This window comes from Apteryx rowi, unplaced genomic scaffold (assembly GCF_003343035.1).
Source record: "Apteryx rowi isolate R43461 unplaced genomic scaffold, aptRow1 scaffold_257, whole genome shotgun sequence".
NCBI lineage: Eukaryota > Metazoa > Chordata > Aves > Apterygiformes > Apterygidae > Apteryx > Apteryx rowi.
In genome coordinates, this window is record NW_020448941.1 from 596,547 (window position 1) to 615,790 (window position 19,244).

The 19,244-nt window shown below is 36.0% G+C and overlaps 1 protein-coding gene across 4 annotated transcripts in view; it reads left to right on the forward strand.

The window, feature by feature from the left end:
• CASK (calcium/calmodulin dependent serine protein kinase) overlaps positions 1–19,244 on the forward strand; it is a 237,354-nt gene that overhangs the window by 69,259 nt on the left and 148,851 nt on the right. The window contains exon 1 of one of the 4 annotated variants that reach the window (XM_026067258.1): positions 113–133. The exons of the other annotated variants lie outside the window; for them this stretch is intronic. The gene's annotated coding sequence lies outside the window, so the exon portion shown is untranslated. Of the gene's footprint in view, positions 1–112; positions 134–19,244 lie in introns of those variants that run through there. 4 annotated transcript variants of the gene reach the window in all.

Below are 19,244 nucleotides of genomic sequence, written 5' to 3' on the forward strand. Positions count from 1 at the left end.
TTGTGCCTAGCTGTGTTGTCTTTCCAGCAGATATCGGGGTGGTTGAAGTCCCCCATGAGAACCAGGGCCTGGGATCGTGAGGCTACTTCCAGCTGTCTGTAGAAGGCCTCATCGACTTCCTCTTCCTGATCAGGTGGCCTGTAGTAAACACCCACCACAGTGTCACCCATGCTAGCCTGCCCTTTAATCCTTACCCATAAGCTCTTGACTCGCTCTTCATCCACCSCTAGGCACAGCTCAATACATTCCAGTTGCTCTCTCACATAAAGAGCAACTTTATGAGCATATTATGAGCATATTATGTAAATATAAAGGGTAGTGTCCTATGCATGTCTTGTAGTTTTTGGGGTTTTTTTCAAGATTTAGTTCATCATGTATTAGAATCAGTTATCTGTCATTTATTTTGATAAAAATGTTCTCACAAAGAAAATGATTACCATGATTTTCACCACCACCTAATAGATTAGACGGATCTTATTTTTTGGATAGATTTATGCATATATGTACAGGTTTGCATGCTAGCAGGCCACTGCAAAGCTGAATAGATGAGCTGATAAGGAAAGATCAGGGTTCCTTCAGAACCCCAACTGGTTTTACTAGAAGCAAGTTGTGAAGCCAGTCTCTCCAAAATGTTTTGGCTGTGACAAAGGACAAAATTGCAACCAACAAAGAAGTCTTCTGAATTCTTTGACCACTTCTAGTACTGACAGGGACAAGATAATTGAATGGAAACTCATATTGCTATGCATCGTGCATCATAGGACAATTCCAAAATGTGTTTTTGGGGKTTTTTTTGAAAAAAAAATACAAATTAGCATCAGATTATTTTTATTCTAGAGGGCACCCAGCTCTTTTCCTTGACATACTTTCAGATTTTGAGTGATTTTTCTTATAACTGTGACCTTGCTCTTGTCCTGCTTTTTTCATTGCGTAATTTGTCCTTGTTGCTTGAAAGAATTGGTTTTTATTTATTTGTATTTGGACTTGCATTTGTTAAATTACTTTGTTAAGCTAGTTCATTTGAAAGGCTTTGATTTAATTCTGAGTAAAGATACATAGCCAAGTATCTTAACCTTTTGATATTGGAAGGCTATGGTGAGTCACAAGCTATTTTTTCGCAGAAGGATCTGTGTGTAAGACAGCCTAACTGTGCAAGATCTGTCCCTACCCCCCAGCTTTTAAAGGGTTTAAACAAAAGTATAATTTTACTGTTGAGCTCMAATCTCTTGAGTACAAAAATACTGTAAGTCTGTGTGTGATGAGGTTTGGGTTTGTTTTGTTTTTTTTTGATACTATACCACATGTAGATTAGATTTGAAGGAAGAACAAGGGATATTCCGCCTTTAATTTGGAAACAGCTACCTATGCGGAACTTCAAGTAGTTGTCAATTCTGCGTTGTACCATATTTCACTGCTATTTAACAAAATTTATATAAATAAAGGAAACTTTTCACTCTTGTAAGGTAAACTACATACTGGGCTGTTAGGAGTAATATAGAAAGTAGATCAAGGGAAGTTTTCTTCTGCATGGCACGGTTGGGTCCAAACTTGAGCTGTTATGTCCAGTTTGGGGCTTCCCAGTTTGAGGGATGCTGAAAAAATGGAAAGGGCCCAGTAGAGGGCTACCAAGATCATCAGGGCACTAAAGCCTGTGATGGGCAAGGAGAGGTTGAGGGAGCTAGGTATAGTCTGGTGAAGAGGAAGCTAAGGGGTGATCATAATAGCAGCTGACAGGCACTTGAAGATGGCAGAACCAAACTGTTTTTAATAGTGGCAGGTAGTACAACAAAGAAATGGACACTAGTTATGGCTTGGAAGGTTCAGATTGGACATGAGGAAAAATTTGGACACATGGAGGGTGATGCAGCAGGGACAGGTCACCCAGAGAGGCTGCAGAACCTCTGTCCTTGGAAGTTTTCAAGATTGCTGGATGAAGGCACAGTTATCCCAATCTAGTGCAGGCAGTAACCTTGCTTGGAGTCGGAGGTTAAATTGGATGACCTTCAGAGGTCACTTCCCACCAGTGTTTCCATGATTTAGTGAAAATAGGAGGAAGGAGTTGATACAAATATTTTTTTCACTGAATGTAGGAAATATGAGGCTTTTTCAGAGAAAGAAAAGCTGCTTTTCTTTGATCAGTTTCACTTTGCTTTATTTTTATTATTATTATTTATTATTATTATTTTAACTATGAGAAATCTTAATCTAAGTGTTGTGATAGTGGTGTTGCAAATATCACTGTTATACAGGAACATTCTTGAGGATTCATTGAGTATTCATTGAGTCTTGTTACTGAAGAGACAGTCATCTCTGTAGGCTGCACAATCGCATATTTCGTGACACCTCTTGTTAATATGAAAATGCACAAATATGGGATTTTGAAGCAGATGCATTTAAAATGCTCGTAGCCACCTGCCGTTGCATCTGTGTTGCTGCTCTTGTAAATATCACTGTACCTTCTGTGTTACTGTACAAACAGTCCTGCCTATTGGGGTAGAAAGGTGGGAAGTATTTGAACTTATCAGTTAGCTATGCTAATACAAAATCAAGTATAAAAAACCTTTTTTTAGGAAAAAATCTGAGTTTGGTTACTACACTACTAGATTTTGTGCCTACCAACTTGATGACAGTAAAAGCTGGTTATTAATCATCAGTCTTCATTTCAAGAATCTACCTCTCTGGGAAATGCATAATTCCTAGCTTAATTCCTCTACTTCTTTCATAAGTGGGTCAAAATGTTCTGGTTTGGTACAGAAAATGTTACCTAAGCCTTTCTGAACCTTTGTTTCTTTGTTTTAACATAATGCAGGATTTGAGTTTTACTTTGTTTTTCTGGAGAAATCATAGGCTCTTTTGATTATAATGCAGTTTTTAACTAATTTGTATGTATAAATTTCATAAATGTTTAACTGTTCTATAGTTCTGCTATAGCTTCTGTAAATGAACTGTCATTGAAATTAAATACTCCTGTGCAGAAAGATAATATAGAAAAGTGAAACCTTCCCCCCCCCCGTCGCCGAAGACATTTCTGTAAGTGTTGAAGCATGTTAACCAGATAATAGATACAATGAATCACAGGAATGCATGAAAGCATAATAAGGGTTTCCTTCTAAGGACTCCATTTTTCCTGCCCGTGGTAGAAGTGGTGCACATGTGTGTTGTTTTTCTTTTTTTTTCTTTCTTTCTTTTTTTTTTTTTTTTTTTGAAGGAAATATGGAATTCACTTTCTGGCAACACTTTGTGTAGTGTCATATTTAAAAGGTGTGTAAAATAAGGTTATATTTGGCAGGGAGAGGGGGTTTTGATACTGTTTCTAGTATGGGTCCAAATGTGGGGTTTGACTAGATCCAGGCATGGGATAAAGATGCTGGGTGTCACTGGTCAAATTATCATTGTTTTGACCTCTTTTGGGTCCCACATAAAAATTTGATTGGGTCAAGGAGATGAACAGGAAGATATATAAGGGGATAGTCTTTCATCCAGATCATAAGCAAAGAGTAATATGATCAGCAATATAGTGTTTGTTTTCAAGAACAGCAGATTTTGCAAGCTCATTCACAGCAGTGTTGACAACATAATGCTTTCCTTTTCCATCTCTGGAAGGGAAAGCATAGCATGTGAATTTGACACCCACTTTAAAGTACATTGGAATATTTACCTAATTTTAGTAAATTATCGCTCATATAGAGGGAAAATCTTTATGTTGTTTATGCATTGCAACAACTGTTTTTTTATTCATTCTAAACAATCTTTAAAATAAGGAGAGCTTTGTTTCTTGTATGACTTTAGTCCCTTGGTTTTACTATGTGTCTGTTTATATTAGGTTTTATACAGTACTGAACACAGAAGGGCTTTGGGGGACCACTCCCCCACACACACACTTTTTTTTTTTTTTTTTAGTTTTTGCTACTTGGCTACACATTGTTCTTATAACATGGTTCATCCATTCTTGATTTTGATGTAGTGCCAATGTTGTAGAAAGGACTGTTTGTATTTACTGGTTGAAATCACTATGGACTATTACACATTGCCAGATTAGATATATGTGTACATAACAATATTGTGAAACTGCTTTTGAGAGTCCTGCCATTCAGCTGAGCAGTGATATTAATGACCACACGTCCAACTTTATAAATGTAAGCAGTACCCTTCATAGGTTTCAAAATGCAGTTATATGAAATGTATGACTGTAATTTTAGTAATTATTCATTCTAAAAATAACATATTTGAGGACTAATAAAGTTGCTGTATCTTGAAATTCTTGGAATGTATATAATAATGAAATACATATATAGTTAGTACTAAACAGAATTTATTCTACAGATAATATATTGTTTGTAACTGTTGTGTTACATAACTGCATATGCAATTTACATGAATTTTTTTTAAAGTAATCATAATGGTTTGAAAAGTATTTCTGAAGTAACATCRTTATGATCCTTTCTGTCATTCTACATCTCATTTCAAACAAGAAAATAAGACCTATACATATGAATCTTGTTACAAAAAAGTTCTTTAAATTTATTATCATTCAGATAATGAAAGTCAGTGAATATAGTTTGTCACTCCAAAGGTAATTCCTCTTTGTACGTATTACCATTAGGATTAAAATCTTTATTGAGGTAACTAGTATCGTTAAATATGAGAATTTTAATGGAAATGGTCTTTTTGGATAATACGTAATGCCATACCTTTTTTCAGAGAAGTACACCTCATATACATTTTATGTCTTTCCAAGCCATAAAGAAAACTTACTAATTGAGGAAGTTTTCTATACAGACTTGTACTTAGGCATCACTTCCGCTTAATCTAGACTAAAACTGGCTGGTCCTTCAATCTGTTGTTTGAATCCCACCTGTACCTAGGAGTTCACAGACATTTAGAATGTACATTTCACTGAAAATTATGGTTGAAAACATTAATATTTAATGTATGGATTTTATTACTTCTTAATAGAATTTTTGAATTTAGGAAAAACATATCATTAGATAAAACATATCTTGTAGTTCAGCATATCTTGTAGTTCAGTTCATCTGAACTACATATCATGTAGTTCAGAACCGTATCTTGGGTTCTGTAGTACAGAACCCAAAAGATGAGCGACAGTTGATACTATTTATTCCTTAACAGACTAGCAAAATGATGACTGTCAGGTAGTTGGGACATCCCCTGCTTTACTGAATACCTTAGAAAAGTCTTGGAAAATGATTGTCTAAGATTTGTTTTGTTTTTTCCTGGTGGTAAACATGTCACTGAAATGTCCATCCCAATCAACTACAGTTGCATACTCTTGTCAGTCGCTGAACCTGCTGCTGCCTTCCAAAGCATACCCCATACCCTGTAATGAAGATTCTAGCGGGGTTGTAAGAAACCTTTTCTACAGCTCTCTCTCCCTGAAAAACAAGCAAAACAAAACATCAGACTATTAATTAAAAATAGGCATTAAAATTGCAAATTATTATAAACTTTTCTGTACCTTTACTAAATATTTACAGTTGTATGCATATGGTAGTTTAAGATTATGATGGCCTATGTTTGTTAGTTAAGTGTATGAAGTATTCAGCAAAGATGTTTAAAAATTCTCTGCTTTGTGTCAGTCAGGCCTGAATTATCTAGGAGGATAATGTAAAAGTGTTCATTGCTTTCAAGTGTATTTACACAGATTCTACAAATGCAGTGTTATAAATTATCCTTAGCTTTAATATGATTTCTTACAAATATTAAACCTACATGATTTTTATAATTCTCTCATTTATATAGACTATATGGTAGGAGACTTAAGCGCAAATTGTAAATGTACAGTGAACAGTACACTGTAAATCTAGAAATCACTTTTTTGAGTGAGTAAATTTGAGTGTTTAAGTAAACAAATCCACCGAAGTAGACTGTCCCCTCCAAAATAAGCCAAAACCTTAAAACATGTGCTTCTTGTCTAAAACCCTAGTTTAATTATATCTCTTCTTGCTCAAAAAAGCAAACTGTATAAAGTTTGATAAAGAAATCGATGTTTGGGGGAGTGGGAGAAGTTAAAATATTACTACTTAAAGTATAAGTAATGCCTGTGGTTTTTTTGTTTTTAAGTACAGTAATCCAAATCATAAATGTGTGTTTCTTAACCCTGCTGGCAAAGCAAAATCATAGTTAAATTTATGCAAATAATTCTGGAAATATGCTTTTAAAAAGACTTATTTGAGAATGCTCTCAAGTCTTCATTCTTAAACATTGTAGTCTTTAATCTTGTTACAAAATGTATGAGTTTTGTCCAACTTCTGTTCCCCAAAAATGAGAACTCTTTCCAAACACTTCTGTCTTTGTGCACAGTCTGTACTCGTCTAACCAATTGTGATTCTTGCCAATAATTGTCCTGAAATAGGCTTCCAAATAGGCTTGCCATAATATGGGCCGGTTATAAACATAGGGAAGATAATAAGTATCAGCTGTATTTTCAAATATTTTCTGTTTGGATACAAGCATGTATTCTGTTCTGGTTTGTGCAATCAACAGAACTCAGGATTAATTGCAGCTGAGCTGCAATTTCTGACAATCCGTTGATCCAAAGAGAACCTTCTTTGACTTAGATGCTGGATTTTGTTGTTCTGTGAATCTAAAAATATATGTCAGTCTTCAAGACTTGCTTTTCCTGTTAGAATGGCAAGTATATATCCTGCCATAGTAGTAAGCTGTGATAAAAATTCAGCCTTTCAGTTGTGCGATTTTTGCCTGGGACAGTTTACATCCTGTGAAAATCTGGTCCAAAATTTTTCTTTTCAAAAAGAGAGATGTCATGGTTTACTTTCCCAAGTTCCATATTCTTTTGTACCCTTCTGAGTTGTCTGATAAGTGGGGGTAGGGATGTCTTGATCTTGGGTAATCTTCCCACAAATCATCTTACAAACCTTCCACTTGGAGCTTTTCTTCGTGTACTGATGTTTTTCCTGGGTAACTGATAAACAAGGTTTTGGGCCATAGGCAATGGAAATTTGCAAAGGTAAAGAAAGATGTGTTAGCAAACCTTGATGGAAAACTAAATAAAAAGATTGAACAAAGAAATAGAGCTTTTAAAATTTGGGGCATCTTTTTGATAAATTATATGTATGTGGAGTAATAATTTTAATATTTTATAATAATTTTAAATATTTTATCTCATTTTATTCAGATACTGTCTTTCTTAGTTCAAAACTAAAGTTATTTGCTTTCATAATCAATACAAATACAGAGATGGACAAGAATGCATAGCTATATTCAAATTAAAATGGTTTTGGTCCTGACTACTTCATGATATCTGCTTAAAAATTACAACATAACTACCTAATGATTGATATCAATTGCTGTGAAATGTATCAATATTTGTAAACAGAAGCTCTTAACTTTGTATGTCAGTTTGCTGCACATACAAAGATGATTTTGTAAGTAGAAGATAAATAATGTGCTGATAGGTAAGAACAGTTCAATAAAACCAAAACACACAGCAGAATCCTCCTACCAACTAACAGGTCTTCAAATTGAAAAAATAGAGAAAATATGCTAAAGCTAAAGACCAGTGACAAACTATCATCATCCACACTGTAGTTTTAAAAACAACCCCCCAAAAAAAGAACACTGATCTTCAGTGAAAGTGTCTTTCTGATTTCATTCTGATTTCATTCATTTCTGCATCAGCAAATATTTATGACTAATATATAATTTATGTAGAAGTTGAGAGGTCTCTGTATTACACTGGGGAATAGAAATACTTGGAGGGGAGGAAACTTCAAAAGGTGTGGGGTACACGAAATTGTTAGTATGACAGTTGTTTGTGAGAATTAGGTAACTCGTGTCAAATCAGCACACATTAAATTGTACAGATGCAAAGGTAGCCCTCTTTCTTGAGGGCAAGTCAATGGGTTTAGGCAAGCTGTAAGGATTGCTAAGCAATAATTATGTTTTCCAGGGTAAGAGTTGTTTCATTCCTTAGTAGGAGGGGGAAGGGGAAAAAACACACACATACACTTTGGTTTCTCTTAGAATAAAGAATCTTTGGAGAAAAGAAAAAAAGAAAATTTAAGAGGAACAATAACTTTACCTGATAGGAAGACAGATTGAAATGTTTGTTGTTGGAAGCTGCTTTTAAGATAGTTTAAGAAATGATCTTGGATAACATATAGAGTAGAATATTGGTGATTTTACTTTCTCAGTGAAGGGAAGAATTTTGATTTAAATAAATCAAAGACCTGGAGGTTCTAAAGAGACCTATGAAGTGAATATTGTTCCTTAAAGACTTTCTGTATTTTATCTGCAATTCTAACATCCCACCATGTCAAAATGAAATATTTTGTGAGTTCTCTTCACCATATTAATGTTTTTAATACTGAAAGAAGTGAGGTACAAGAATATGAAGTGATTATCTATATATTAAAATACACTTTAAGAAAAAAGTTGAATGCAGATGCATTATATGTATTCAGCTTTATCCTTAATTTTAAAATTGCATTAAATTTCCTGACAATTCTAGATTTTAAAGCTATTACATATATAATCAGTGACTTTAAGAATTGAACTAAGACAACTGTTGTCCTCTCCCCTCCAAAGTAATGAAATAGACGATGTGTGGTTTTAAAACACTTTGTTCACTTRWCCGCCTAAAAGATAGAAGAAAGAATATTCAATCCTACTTAAGCATTGTAAGATTCTCACAATATCTTAGGTTTATGGCCTAGCAATTTGGGGGGGTTTTGGTACCAAAAGCTTCAGGAAAAGGTCCTCAGTTTTTACCACACAGTGTATTATTGCAGTCCAAGCACTCTGAAAGAACACCTACTGGTATGTCATTTTCCAGCTACAAGTCATTTGTTTTAATCAAAATGCTTGTCAGGGATACCTCTGAACAGCCTACTCATGCTGGTTGTATTGTATGTATTTTGTTTCCTAATATGAATCCCACCAACCAATATAAGTGGCAGTAAATAGTCAACATAAATACAAATACACTGATGTATGGCTTAAAATATGTGACAGATACTTATTGGAGGTTTGTTTTTTAAGATCAGTTTATACAAAGAATATGGCTTAAGGTGCATTTTCTTGGGGGGGAGGTGTTGTTTTATGTATTTAGTGTGCCTAAAGTATTCATTAGTCAAATTCTTTCTTTTTTGAAGCTGTTGTTGAGAAAAGAGCCTGATTGCAAAAGACTAGTATTAAAAAGTAATGTTTTTATTCTTTCAGAACGTCTTAGCCTTTGTTAAGGCACTTAAATGAGAGTTTGTTTTTAATACTTTATAGAAATTATTTTATAGACATGCGTCAAGTTCCACAGAAAGGTTATTGGCAGAGTCAGCAAAATAAAACCCAAGCCTCTTGATTTCCTCTGATTTCCTAGAAGAGTAATGAAATAGGGTTAGATTTAAAAATGTAGTGCTTCATCTACTGTGACAGAATCAATTTTTGTAGATTTCTTAAGGTCTGTCATCTTTAATATTGCCTGTGGTATAATGACAATTAACAATTGCAGATTCTGGTGAAAATATCACCTTAGTTTATAGTGTCATAAATCGTGAATTTGACTAATGAAGTGAACTTTGCCTGAATCAAGGGAGCTGGGGATTTTTTTTGGGGGGGGGGGGCGGTGATAAATCAAATGAGGGGGCCTGTATTTGAGTTCAACATTGCTACTACGTAATGTTCCTTAAAATACAGTGTTTTCAGATCTATGTGAGTTATCATCACTGTCTTCTCTTTTGTCCTCATAGTTGTCTTTGCAAAGCTATGACAAACTGGACTTAGGTTTTCAGCACAGGGCTGGACAGGTGGGATTGACTTATTTGGAAAGGGGCTTTTCCTGTATGGTGGCGTAGTTTAAGAACCTCTCTTCTTATTGTGGGGCATATTGATAGAGCACCTCCCATTCCTCTCTCGCAGAAGCTTATCTGTTTGATGGAAAAACAAGTAAAGAAACCTTATGCCCAGGATATATAGGATGCTAACATCTAGGATTAAATGCTGCTTACCATCTGCGCAATGTGTGGAGGAGTCTCACTGCTTTGTCTCCTCTCCCCCACCCAGGTGTTCGGTAAGACTGGCTGAGCTGATTTAATAGCGCTCTGCTACGTAAAAGGGGAGGGAAGTCATGTTTTTTTCATTCCTTTTTCCTAACCGTGCTTTCCTACCACTTCGTTCCTACTGACTTTGGTGCTTTTTTGGCCTTTGAATTGGCATAGTTTGTTAACCCAAAATGGGGGGAAAAAGGGAGTAGAAGACTTGCACCCTAAGTCTCCTAGTCTTCACTTCCTTGCTGATTGGCTTCCTTTCTTTTTTCAATTGCACCTTGTTTAGAATCCTGTTACATTTAAAGAGTTACTGTGTTAAGGGGGAAGTGTAAGAGAGCCTGGTTTTAATTTACTTGGCTGGTAGTTTGGGTATTGTCTTCAGAGGAAAATATTTCTGTATGTTGTGTGTTAATCTAGAATCTGAGATAATAAAACTGTGTGGGATGCTTATAAAACAAAAGAGAGGTTCGCTTCTACTAAGGGCTACCAGCGTTTCTTATTTTAATACATGAATCCAAACTGGTGTGGGAAAAGGAACTGTAGGAGCATGCTTTTTAAATAGCTGTGGTTGCTACCTCAGTTCCTCCCTAAATAGCTTGCAGGCAATTGTTTGGGTTTTCTTTTTGCCTTAAATATCAAGCAGGCAAGCTAGCTGGAGAAAGAGCATGCACAAGGAATTGAGAGGAAAAAGCCTCAAATCTTTCCAAAGCTGCTATCCATATCTGTGCTACTGTCCATCTAGTAGGACTGGCCAGAAACTAAAAATTGGTTTTGAACATTTGTGTTCTGTTCTACAAACTGTCTAGGCTTCCAGGCTTCCCTCAGTCTTCTATTTTTTGTTATGTCCTGTCTGGGTTGCAGAGATGGAGTTTGAGGGATTGAGTCTGTCAAGATTTGCTTTTTCTGTCATCAGCCCTCCCCACCCCCCGCTGTCCCTTTCATCTTTCCCTTATTCTACTTCCTTTTATGAATTTCTGCCTTTCCTTTGTTTCCATTTTCTGAAAGTCTTCTGCAGTCTAGCTTTTCACTGTCCTATTTTAAGAGTTGGGCATACACTGTTATCAGGGAATGGTGGAGTTAATTGATCACAAGGGAAATACTATAGGAGTTCAGTCCAGAATACTGCTTTATTCTTTGCTTATCCCTCTGCATGTTTATGACACAAGAGAAATTTCTTCCCTGGTTCTGTTGTATTCAGTAACTTCTTCCCTTTGCAGACCATAGTTTGGAACAACTTTTGAAGATTTATACATTGTAGTCACTAACAGTCAGAGCTGTTTGCAGTTCAAGGGCATAGTAATCTCTGAAAATGCAGTGTAAACCTGCCTGAAGTGCAAATACTGGTCTGAAGATTGAGAGCACATATATGTGTCACAATAAATTTTTATCACTGCAAAAATCATTTAATAAAAACTTCTTTTAATGACCTTTATTGTGTTTTTTTTTGTTATGCAATAATTTATATACGGAATATTGTTTTACTTTTTAGTTATTCCACTTAGTGTCAACCACTGCAAAAAGTTGGTGTCTTCAGTGATATTGAAACTGATGGGGAGAGATAGATAGTTTATGTATAAAAGCAGGTCTCTCCTGTTTTAGTATTTAGAAATAGTATATGGCAGAATAAAGCTTTAGAGTTAATTATGCTGGGGTGGCAGTTTGTTTGCTGATAGGAAACTAGGTTCATATCCTGAATCAAATCTGTACCTTCATGTGACATTGCGATAATTTGATTTCTCTGTGCTAGCAGCTATCTCCTTGATATCTCCTTGATATCTCCTTGCTGTCTTCATTATCACCTTTGTGTTTTGCAACCTGATTACTGGATTTGATCTGAAGAATATCTTGTCAGATGAAGAGGATTCTGCTGCCTTTTGTTTTTATGAAATTGTGATTGCTCTTCCTAGTAAAAAGCCCTGGACCTTCAGTTCCTGTATGTGCTTTATTTCCTCGATTTGTTGACTATATTTTTGATCCAGTGGCCTCAAAAAGAAATAACTACGTTTGGTCTAGTTCTGAAGTTACTTGTAAAGAATACAGCAGGAGCAGCAGTTGATAAATTTTAGGGCACTGGCTGGGCGGAGATGATGCTGGTTTCAGTATTTGCTTCGATCTCAGAAAATTCTGTCCATCTTCTGTACCTGTTAATATAGAATTCCTCAATCATACATCATTCCACATTTGCCATGCTTACGTTTTGTAGATGATGGGTGGCACTTAGGCATAATGTGTTTTGCCCTTCCTGCTATTAATGAGGCTCTTTCTCATGGGGAAGGTAAGAGTTGCTTATCTAGCTAAGTGGACTAGATTTTGGTTTAGTATTCCTGGAGATTGACCTTTCCATTGCAGTTGTCTGGGGCTGTGAGAGCTTAAGGAATCTTGTTTCTTTCATAGTTGGATCAAGTCTATCTGGCAGCAGTTTCTATCATGTGTTGGTGTGGAGTTAATTGGTGTTCACTTAAAAGTTCACATATAGGAAAAAGTGGAACCTATTAAAGAATGACCCAATTCCCAATGGAGTTTAAAGTTTTTTTGAAGACTACAGTGGGGCTACACTTTGACTTTTTTTGCAGTGTGATACCTGTTATGACCTATTTATGAAAATGATGATCTTGGTGGCAGTCAATTCCATGAAGTGGTATGGGGAGGATAAGCTTCTCTAAGGTTAATTCTTCTCATAGTGTTCTTTCAAGATAGGGTGTTTCCTCAAGTATTCTTCCAAAGACAGATTCTGCTGGCATGGATGGATGGATGTTGTTAACTGTTCAGCTGTGCTCTCAAAATGCTGTAATTCTGTGGCAAAAGCTGTGTTTTACATCAGTGAAGTAGAGAGGAATCTTTTGAATGCTAGGACCAGATTCTTAAGGCAGTCCCAATGCTCTTTGCACTGTTAGTTGCTGTATCTAGAGGAACATCCATTCTCTCACACTAATGTGAAATGAGTAGTTACTGCATTAAAGATTTACTGTGACACTGTCAAGGCGTACCTCTCTTCAGTTGTGAAAATTCACTCCAAGGCAGAAAATGCTTTGGTTGCCCTGTTGAGTAAGATTTCCACCCTGAACCATCTGTTAAACAGCCACTTGGAGCTCCATTCAAATTTTAAGCAAGTGATATGCTTAAGCACCCATTCTTGGGAAAGTTAGTCCTGCAGTTTGAGGGGACTTCACTTTCAAGAAATGATGATTATGAGCTGTTAATCCTGGAGTCTTTCAGATCTGAACTTTTAAAGAAAACTAATTCCATGAAGACTGACTTTGTGAAGGCTACRTATACATTCACTTCTACCCTCTTCTCTCCAGCCTCCCACTGCTCTCAAATTCCCTGAGCATCTGGTTAGACTTGAAAGGAAACTAAGTTAGGAGAAGCAAATTGTATTAAATCATTAGTACATAGCAGCTGTCATAAATGAACTGGTCAAATTTTCAAAAGAAATGAAAATACCGTTGGAAAAACGGTCTTTGCAATAATCCCTTTGCTGTAACTGTAGGGCATGAATTCTAGTATCACTGACCTGCAGGGAGTTAAAGTTGGGCAATTGTCCTTTCGCATATCCTACTGGTATGATCGGAGCAGATAGGTGGGCCTGCTCTCCCTGCTTCCTCTTTGGACTTGATTGTGGTCATTGGGTGATGTACATGTTGCATTTTGGCATGACTCCATAATGCAGCAACCATTATAACAATGCAATAAAACAGGAAAAGGAACAGTTTTGTGTAATTTTTTGTATTCTTCCTCCGTTATTGAGAAATAAATTGTCGTCTTCATTTGGTCTGTGGGCTTTTGAAGAAAGGCTAACCCACAAAAATGTCCAGAGGTCAGATGATTTGCTTTGGTTGTTAGAGCAATGTGGTTTATTCCATCCATCTGAAAGGTTTCCAAGAGGGCTTTCTGATGGTGTGTTTCATGTATTTGGCCTTCTTTTCCTCTGTCAAGAAACAGCTTATAAAAACAAGTGAGCTCTGTTCCAGGCTTTAAGTCTGATGTCTGGGCAGGTCCTTGTTGATTCCTGTTGCGACTCCAGGGCTTGTTAGATCTTTAAAGATTATAGAAAATTAAAAAAAAAAGTTTTCCTCTTCATCTGATATTGTGCTGATGCTGATTATACTGAAAATGGATCAGAGTAATGAGGGATATGTATATAGAAGTGGAGAAAGATTTCTGAACTGTTAAAATTAGAAAATGGAAGTTTTAAAATAAGTTTCCTTAGAAGTTTTTGTGCTTACTAATTACATTATGAATTAATGTATTCTGCGTAGATAATAGATTTGTATATTAAAATATCTTTCCAAACTGGACATAATGAATCAGATTTTCATTGATACCAACAGACAACTGGTTTTATGCCATTTTTAGTAAGTAAATATTATCTAGATTTTGAGAATATGAAGGCAAATTTGCAATTAAACAGCAAAACACTGAAAGCAGTTAATAGGAGAAATGGTTAACAGTAAGTTGCAGTTCAGTCAATTTTTTCATTAAAATCCACAGGCCATTGCAACTTGCTTCAAAGCTTAACTTGGCATGTAACTTTTGGCACACTTATTTTTGCAAAAACTCTTCAAATTTAATTCTTATGAGATACACACCTTTGGCTGCTTTAGTCGTTCTTTGATTCTAGTATTCATTGCTGGCATCACATTGCACTTTTGTTTCTGTGATTGTTATTAAGGCTGCACGAGCATCAGTCAAATAGTATTGCTTGTGGTAAGAAAACGTTTAAATGGATTCCAGTTTTGTAATTTTCTGTGGCTTTTAGAAAGGAGAAGATGAAAGATAATTTAATTTAATAAAGCACATTACAAGAAAGCTTCAAGGTTCAAAGTTTTAGGTTCAGGTTCAGTGCTGAAGGTTCAATGGTTTAAGGAGTTCAGAGTTTTTAATTAATTTTTTCCCCACTTATGATGGGAGAATATTATGGTGCTGTTTATTGTGTTTTAAAATTTTAGTATTGCGTTTTAAAATTTTAGTTATGTTGAAATTACAGCTAGGCTTCCCAAACTGACTGTAGTGTGTGCAAAACATTTGATACATAGAAACTCTGAATTTCTCTGTGCTCTGAAGCCATTTTATTTCCCTAATTAATTGTTCATGGATCAAGAGTTATACAACAGGATGATTTAAACAGCCAGATAAATGGAGACTGGGGTACTGTAGCTAATAAGAAAAAAAAACAAAAACAAAAAAACCCAATAATATGAGTACAGTGGGATGTGTTAGAAAGCACATGGATATGCAAAACATACGTAGTGAGCTTGTATCTATCAAAGTTTGCAAGCTCTAGCTTAACCTCTGTCCAGAACTGATTCGTTAGAGGGTAGCAGCACCGTTTTCTTGGTGCTCCATTTCTGACAGTGTTTCTACATGTCCGCATATCCACAGCACAAATGTCATCCTGCCAGCTCGTGTTGGGCTGGGCTACTAATTCCTCTGGAATCAGGGTCACTGCGACTTTCAAGTGACCTTGCATGGAGCTGGCTCAGGTCCATCAGGGTTTATTAATTCAAGTATTGACTGAAAAAGACTATTCTGTATCATCATGCCCTGAAGCAGTTTTGCATATAGTGCATTTAAGCTAATAAATTCTGCTAGACTTGAGCTGGCTCTTAATATTGTTACAGATGAATATATAACCTGCATAACCGGCTCATGGATTTGGAATTTGACTTTTATTTCAAAGTCACAGATGTATAACTCATCCCCTCTCTATAGCGGTGAGTGCGGCCGTCCCTGCCTCAATTTCTTTCTGCCCGCTGCAGTGCTCTGGAATACACAGGACATGGCTGTGCTGCGTAAAGTACACTGAACAGTTTGTTTCACCAGTGCAAGGTGAAGAGGTCTGTAAGGCAAAGAAGGTCAGGCCAAGAACTACTAGTATTTGCTCCCTCCTTCAAGGAGAGGGTGGAGAATGTGTCTTGTGCAACTTTGTTTCAAATTATTTTCAGGTCTGGATAATGCTACATTCAGCTGGTGAGTCACCTGTATTCTCATGTTAAAACCTAGCTTTGATTTTGCTGTGTGGACAGAAAAGGTAGTTTAAGAGATCTGTGGAGTGGATCAGGGCTCTCTTAATACTCATATTGGTCAGCTGAATTATATTTTACATTTCTAGGTACCCCATCATGTCCATGAAATTTTTCATCCTAATGGTATTTAATGTAGACAGATACTTAATCTTTTTTGAGCTAACAGGGAAAGGAAACTTGATTCCCTCTTTTAACAAAAAGCCTCCCGTTAATTATGTTTTTTTTTTTTCCTAGTGCTTTTATAAAGCTTTTTTTTGCCCAAAGGCTATGAATTATTAGCATTTACTCTTTCTGTGGACTTCTAATATGTAACAGCGGACTTGGGCTTTGTCTATTTAATCTAAAATACAAGCTTATTGTTGCTACCATAAACTCTTGCACTCAAGAACAAGAAAAAATAAAGGACAGAACTTATAACAAGTTCTATACTTACTCTAATTAATCATCACTTCACACCTGGATACCAAAGGAAGAAGATGGATCTCATGCTAAATATGTGCAGAAGTGAGATAGGACAAGTTAGTTGTTGGAACAAATTTGAGTCAAGCCTTTCCTTAACACCTAAAGAAGGCTTACCCAGTTCTGAAAACATTTTTACGTGCAAGTATTCTGAGTGCAAGTACTTCAATAATCTTTGTTCTGTCAAGTGTGAGGAACAATCCATTAGGTCCAGCTGCTTACTGCAAGGCCTTATAGATTGATGTCAGTCCCTTGCAATACACAGTGAAATACCTAACAGTGAAGAAAATGGGTATGGTTTTTGAAAACTGTAGTTTCTGTTTCCAATCATAGGTGATTCAGGTGTGATTCTAGCCATTGACACCATGTGGAATTTCAGAAGTAGTGGGAAACTCCCTCAGAAATTAAGTCAAAAAACAGTTCATGGGCAAAATAGTCATTGGATAGGTTCAGCTGTAATTTTTTATATGTAACATCTGTCAGTTTTGACTAGTTTACAGAGAAAAGCTTTAGTGACTGTTTATAAAATATTGCAGTATTCTGAGCCTCTTTACAAACCTAGACAAGTTAAAACCTTATTCCTAGAGCTGTGATTTGGATGTCGCTATAAACAAGTTTGAGCTCTGCACTCATTACATCACTAAAATTTGATTTTTTAAAATAAAAAGGAGCGATGTATTTTAAGGGTACTGATTCCAGAGGCTTGAAGGAATATTGCAACTGCACAAGCAGAAAAGGGGAAAATGTTCTCTTTGAAGCATTGTTACTTTAATACTGAGTATCTAAAAGTATTTTATGAGTATGCGGAAGTAATAACAAGTCTGGTTCAATCTTTCTGTTACTTGGTAGCATGAAATCCTGAAAGTGCTGATAAAGAATACATTCTGCAGAGTTTTTTATTAGTGAACTAAGACACATGCATGTGTTTTACAGAACTTGTTTTATAATGTGTCAAGCAACAAAGAGAAGAAAAAACTTGTCTATAACTTTTGCTAATAATTGCAAAGGGAAGCACATGCAGAAGTGGAAACAAAATAAAAACTAACTTTTTTTCAGATCCTGGATTGCTACTGCTTGCTTTCATCCACATAATAACCTCAATAGATGATGATGATAATTAGAGAAAAGAGTTTACTGGTTTCTGACAATGTTCAGTCACCGAACCACAATACAAGTTTTGTTAAGGTAATTGTTCTTCAAGGTTCATATATCACTCTGCTACAGTTGGACATAATTGGCATGATCCTTAAAAATGTCCAGTCACTCATTTATTACTTTGTGTGCGTCTCTTTGGTGCATTATAGATGCTCTTTACTGTAGACTTCAGTGTGCTGTAGAGAGAGCTTCTGATACTCGGACTGTCCCAGTACAGCAGCATATAATGCAGCTTGCACTAATTTAGCCAGCTGAGAAAAGGAATGTGGCAATCTGTGCTGCATTTTATGCTGCCACAACTAAAATGCTATCATTAACTGAGCTATGTAACACTGTAGAATTAATTTGGTCAGAGGAGATTGTTATTTCAGGTTCTGTTTATGCCTGCGTTGTCTGGACTTAATGCTATGGGCAAAATAGACCTATAGTTCCTGTCTAACATTATTGAGCAACTGCTTTTGTGTGGGCTATGCAGAGCCCAGGAGTTTTAGACAAAGAAACTTCAATCCAAAAAAGTAAGTTTTGTTTGTATGAGAAACATCTTAAACAGTGAATTCTCTCTTCTGGGTGACTTTTGGGCACCCTCTTCCTGGTGTTAGTGTCCAACAACAGCAGTGTAATGGCTTATTTAACCCTTTCTAGAATAGGATTCAGGAACAGTTTATCTGGGCTAGTTGAACTTCTTAAGAATAGATTTCCTTTGGCTTTCAGATTCCAGACTTTTTCCTGTAAAATTGAGATTCTGTGCTGATATCAGAAAGTAAATTTCCATGTCATTGTGTTCAGGTAAAAGCTAAACAACAGAAGAAGACATTTCAAACAAAAGAAAAACAACTGAAATATGGATTTTACACAACTTTTAATTTTAGACAGCTTTATTTTTACATAACTTTTTAATTTTTCAGGACCAGTCTTTCAGGATCATTCTTTTCTTGATAATGTTCTGTTGCCTTTGAGGACAATGTATTTGATGTAAATCTCATTATCTCCATTAAAGTCATTTTTGGCCTGCCAAGTCTAGTCTTTAGCTAACTTGATCCCAGATAAGTGAATTTTGGCCAAAATGTTTGAGATGTCTACACTACTGTATAGTTAACTCTTAAACAGGAGACATCCCAGTGGTTTAAACAGAACTGCTTGCAAGTTCTAATTTTCTGAAGTTTTTTGCTGGACTTTGAAGCAGTAAATCCAAATTTCTGTTATGGTTTTCTTGATTAAACACAACAACTGGCTTACAGCAGCAAACTCTGTTTAAATATATTATGGCCCTGTAACACAATTATCGATGTGTATAGTATCAATGTGTAGTCATCAGTATCAATGTGTAGTCACCGACTTTGAATGTTTCCTAAAGTGTACCAGAGAGAATGTTCTTCCACAGAATCTTGATAGAAGGGCACTTAACATGGACATATGTTAATTATTTTGAGGTGGAAGACATTTTTTGTTTTGAGGTCTGAATCCTCATTAATCACAGAATCACAGAATCACAGAATCGCTGAGGTTGGAAGGGACCTCTGGAGATCATCTACTCCAACCCCCCTGCTCAAGCAGGGTCACCTAGAGCACATTGCACAGGATT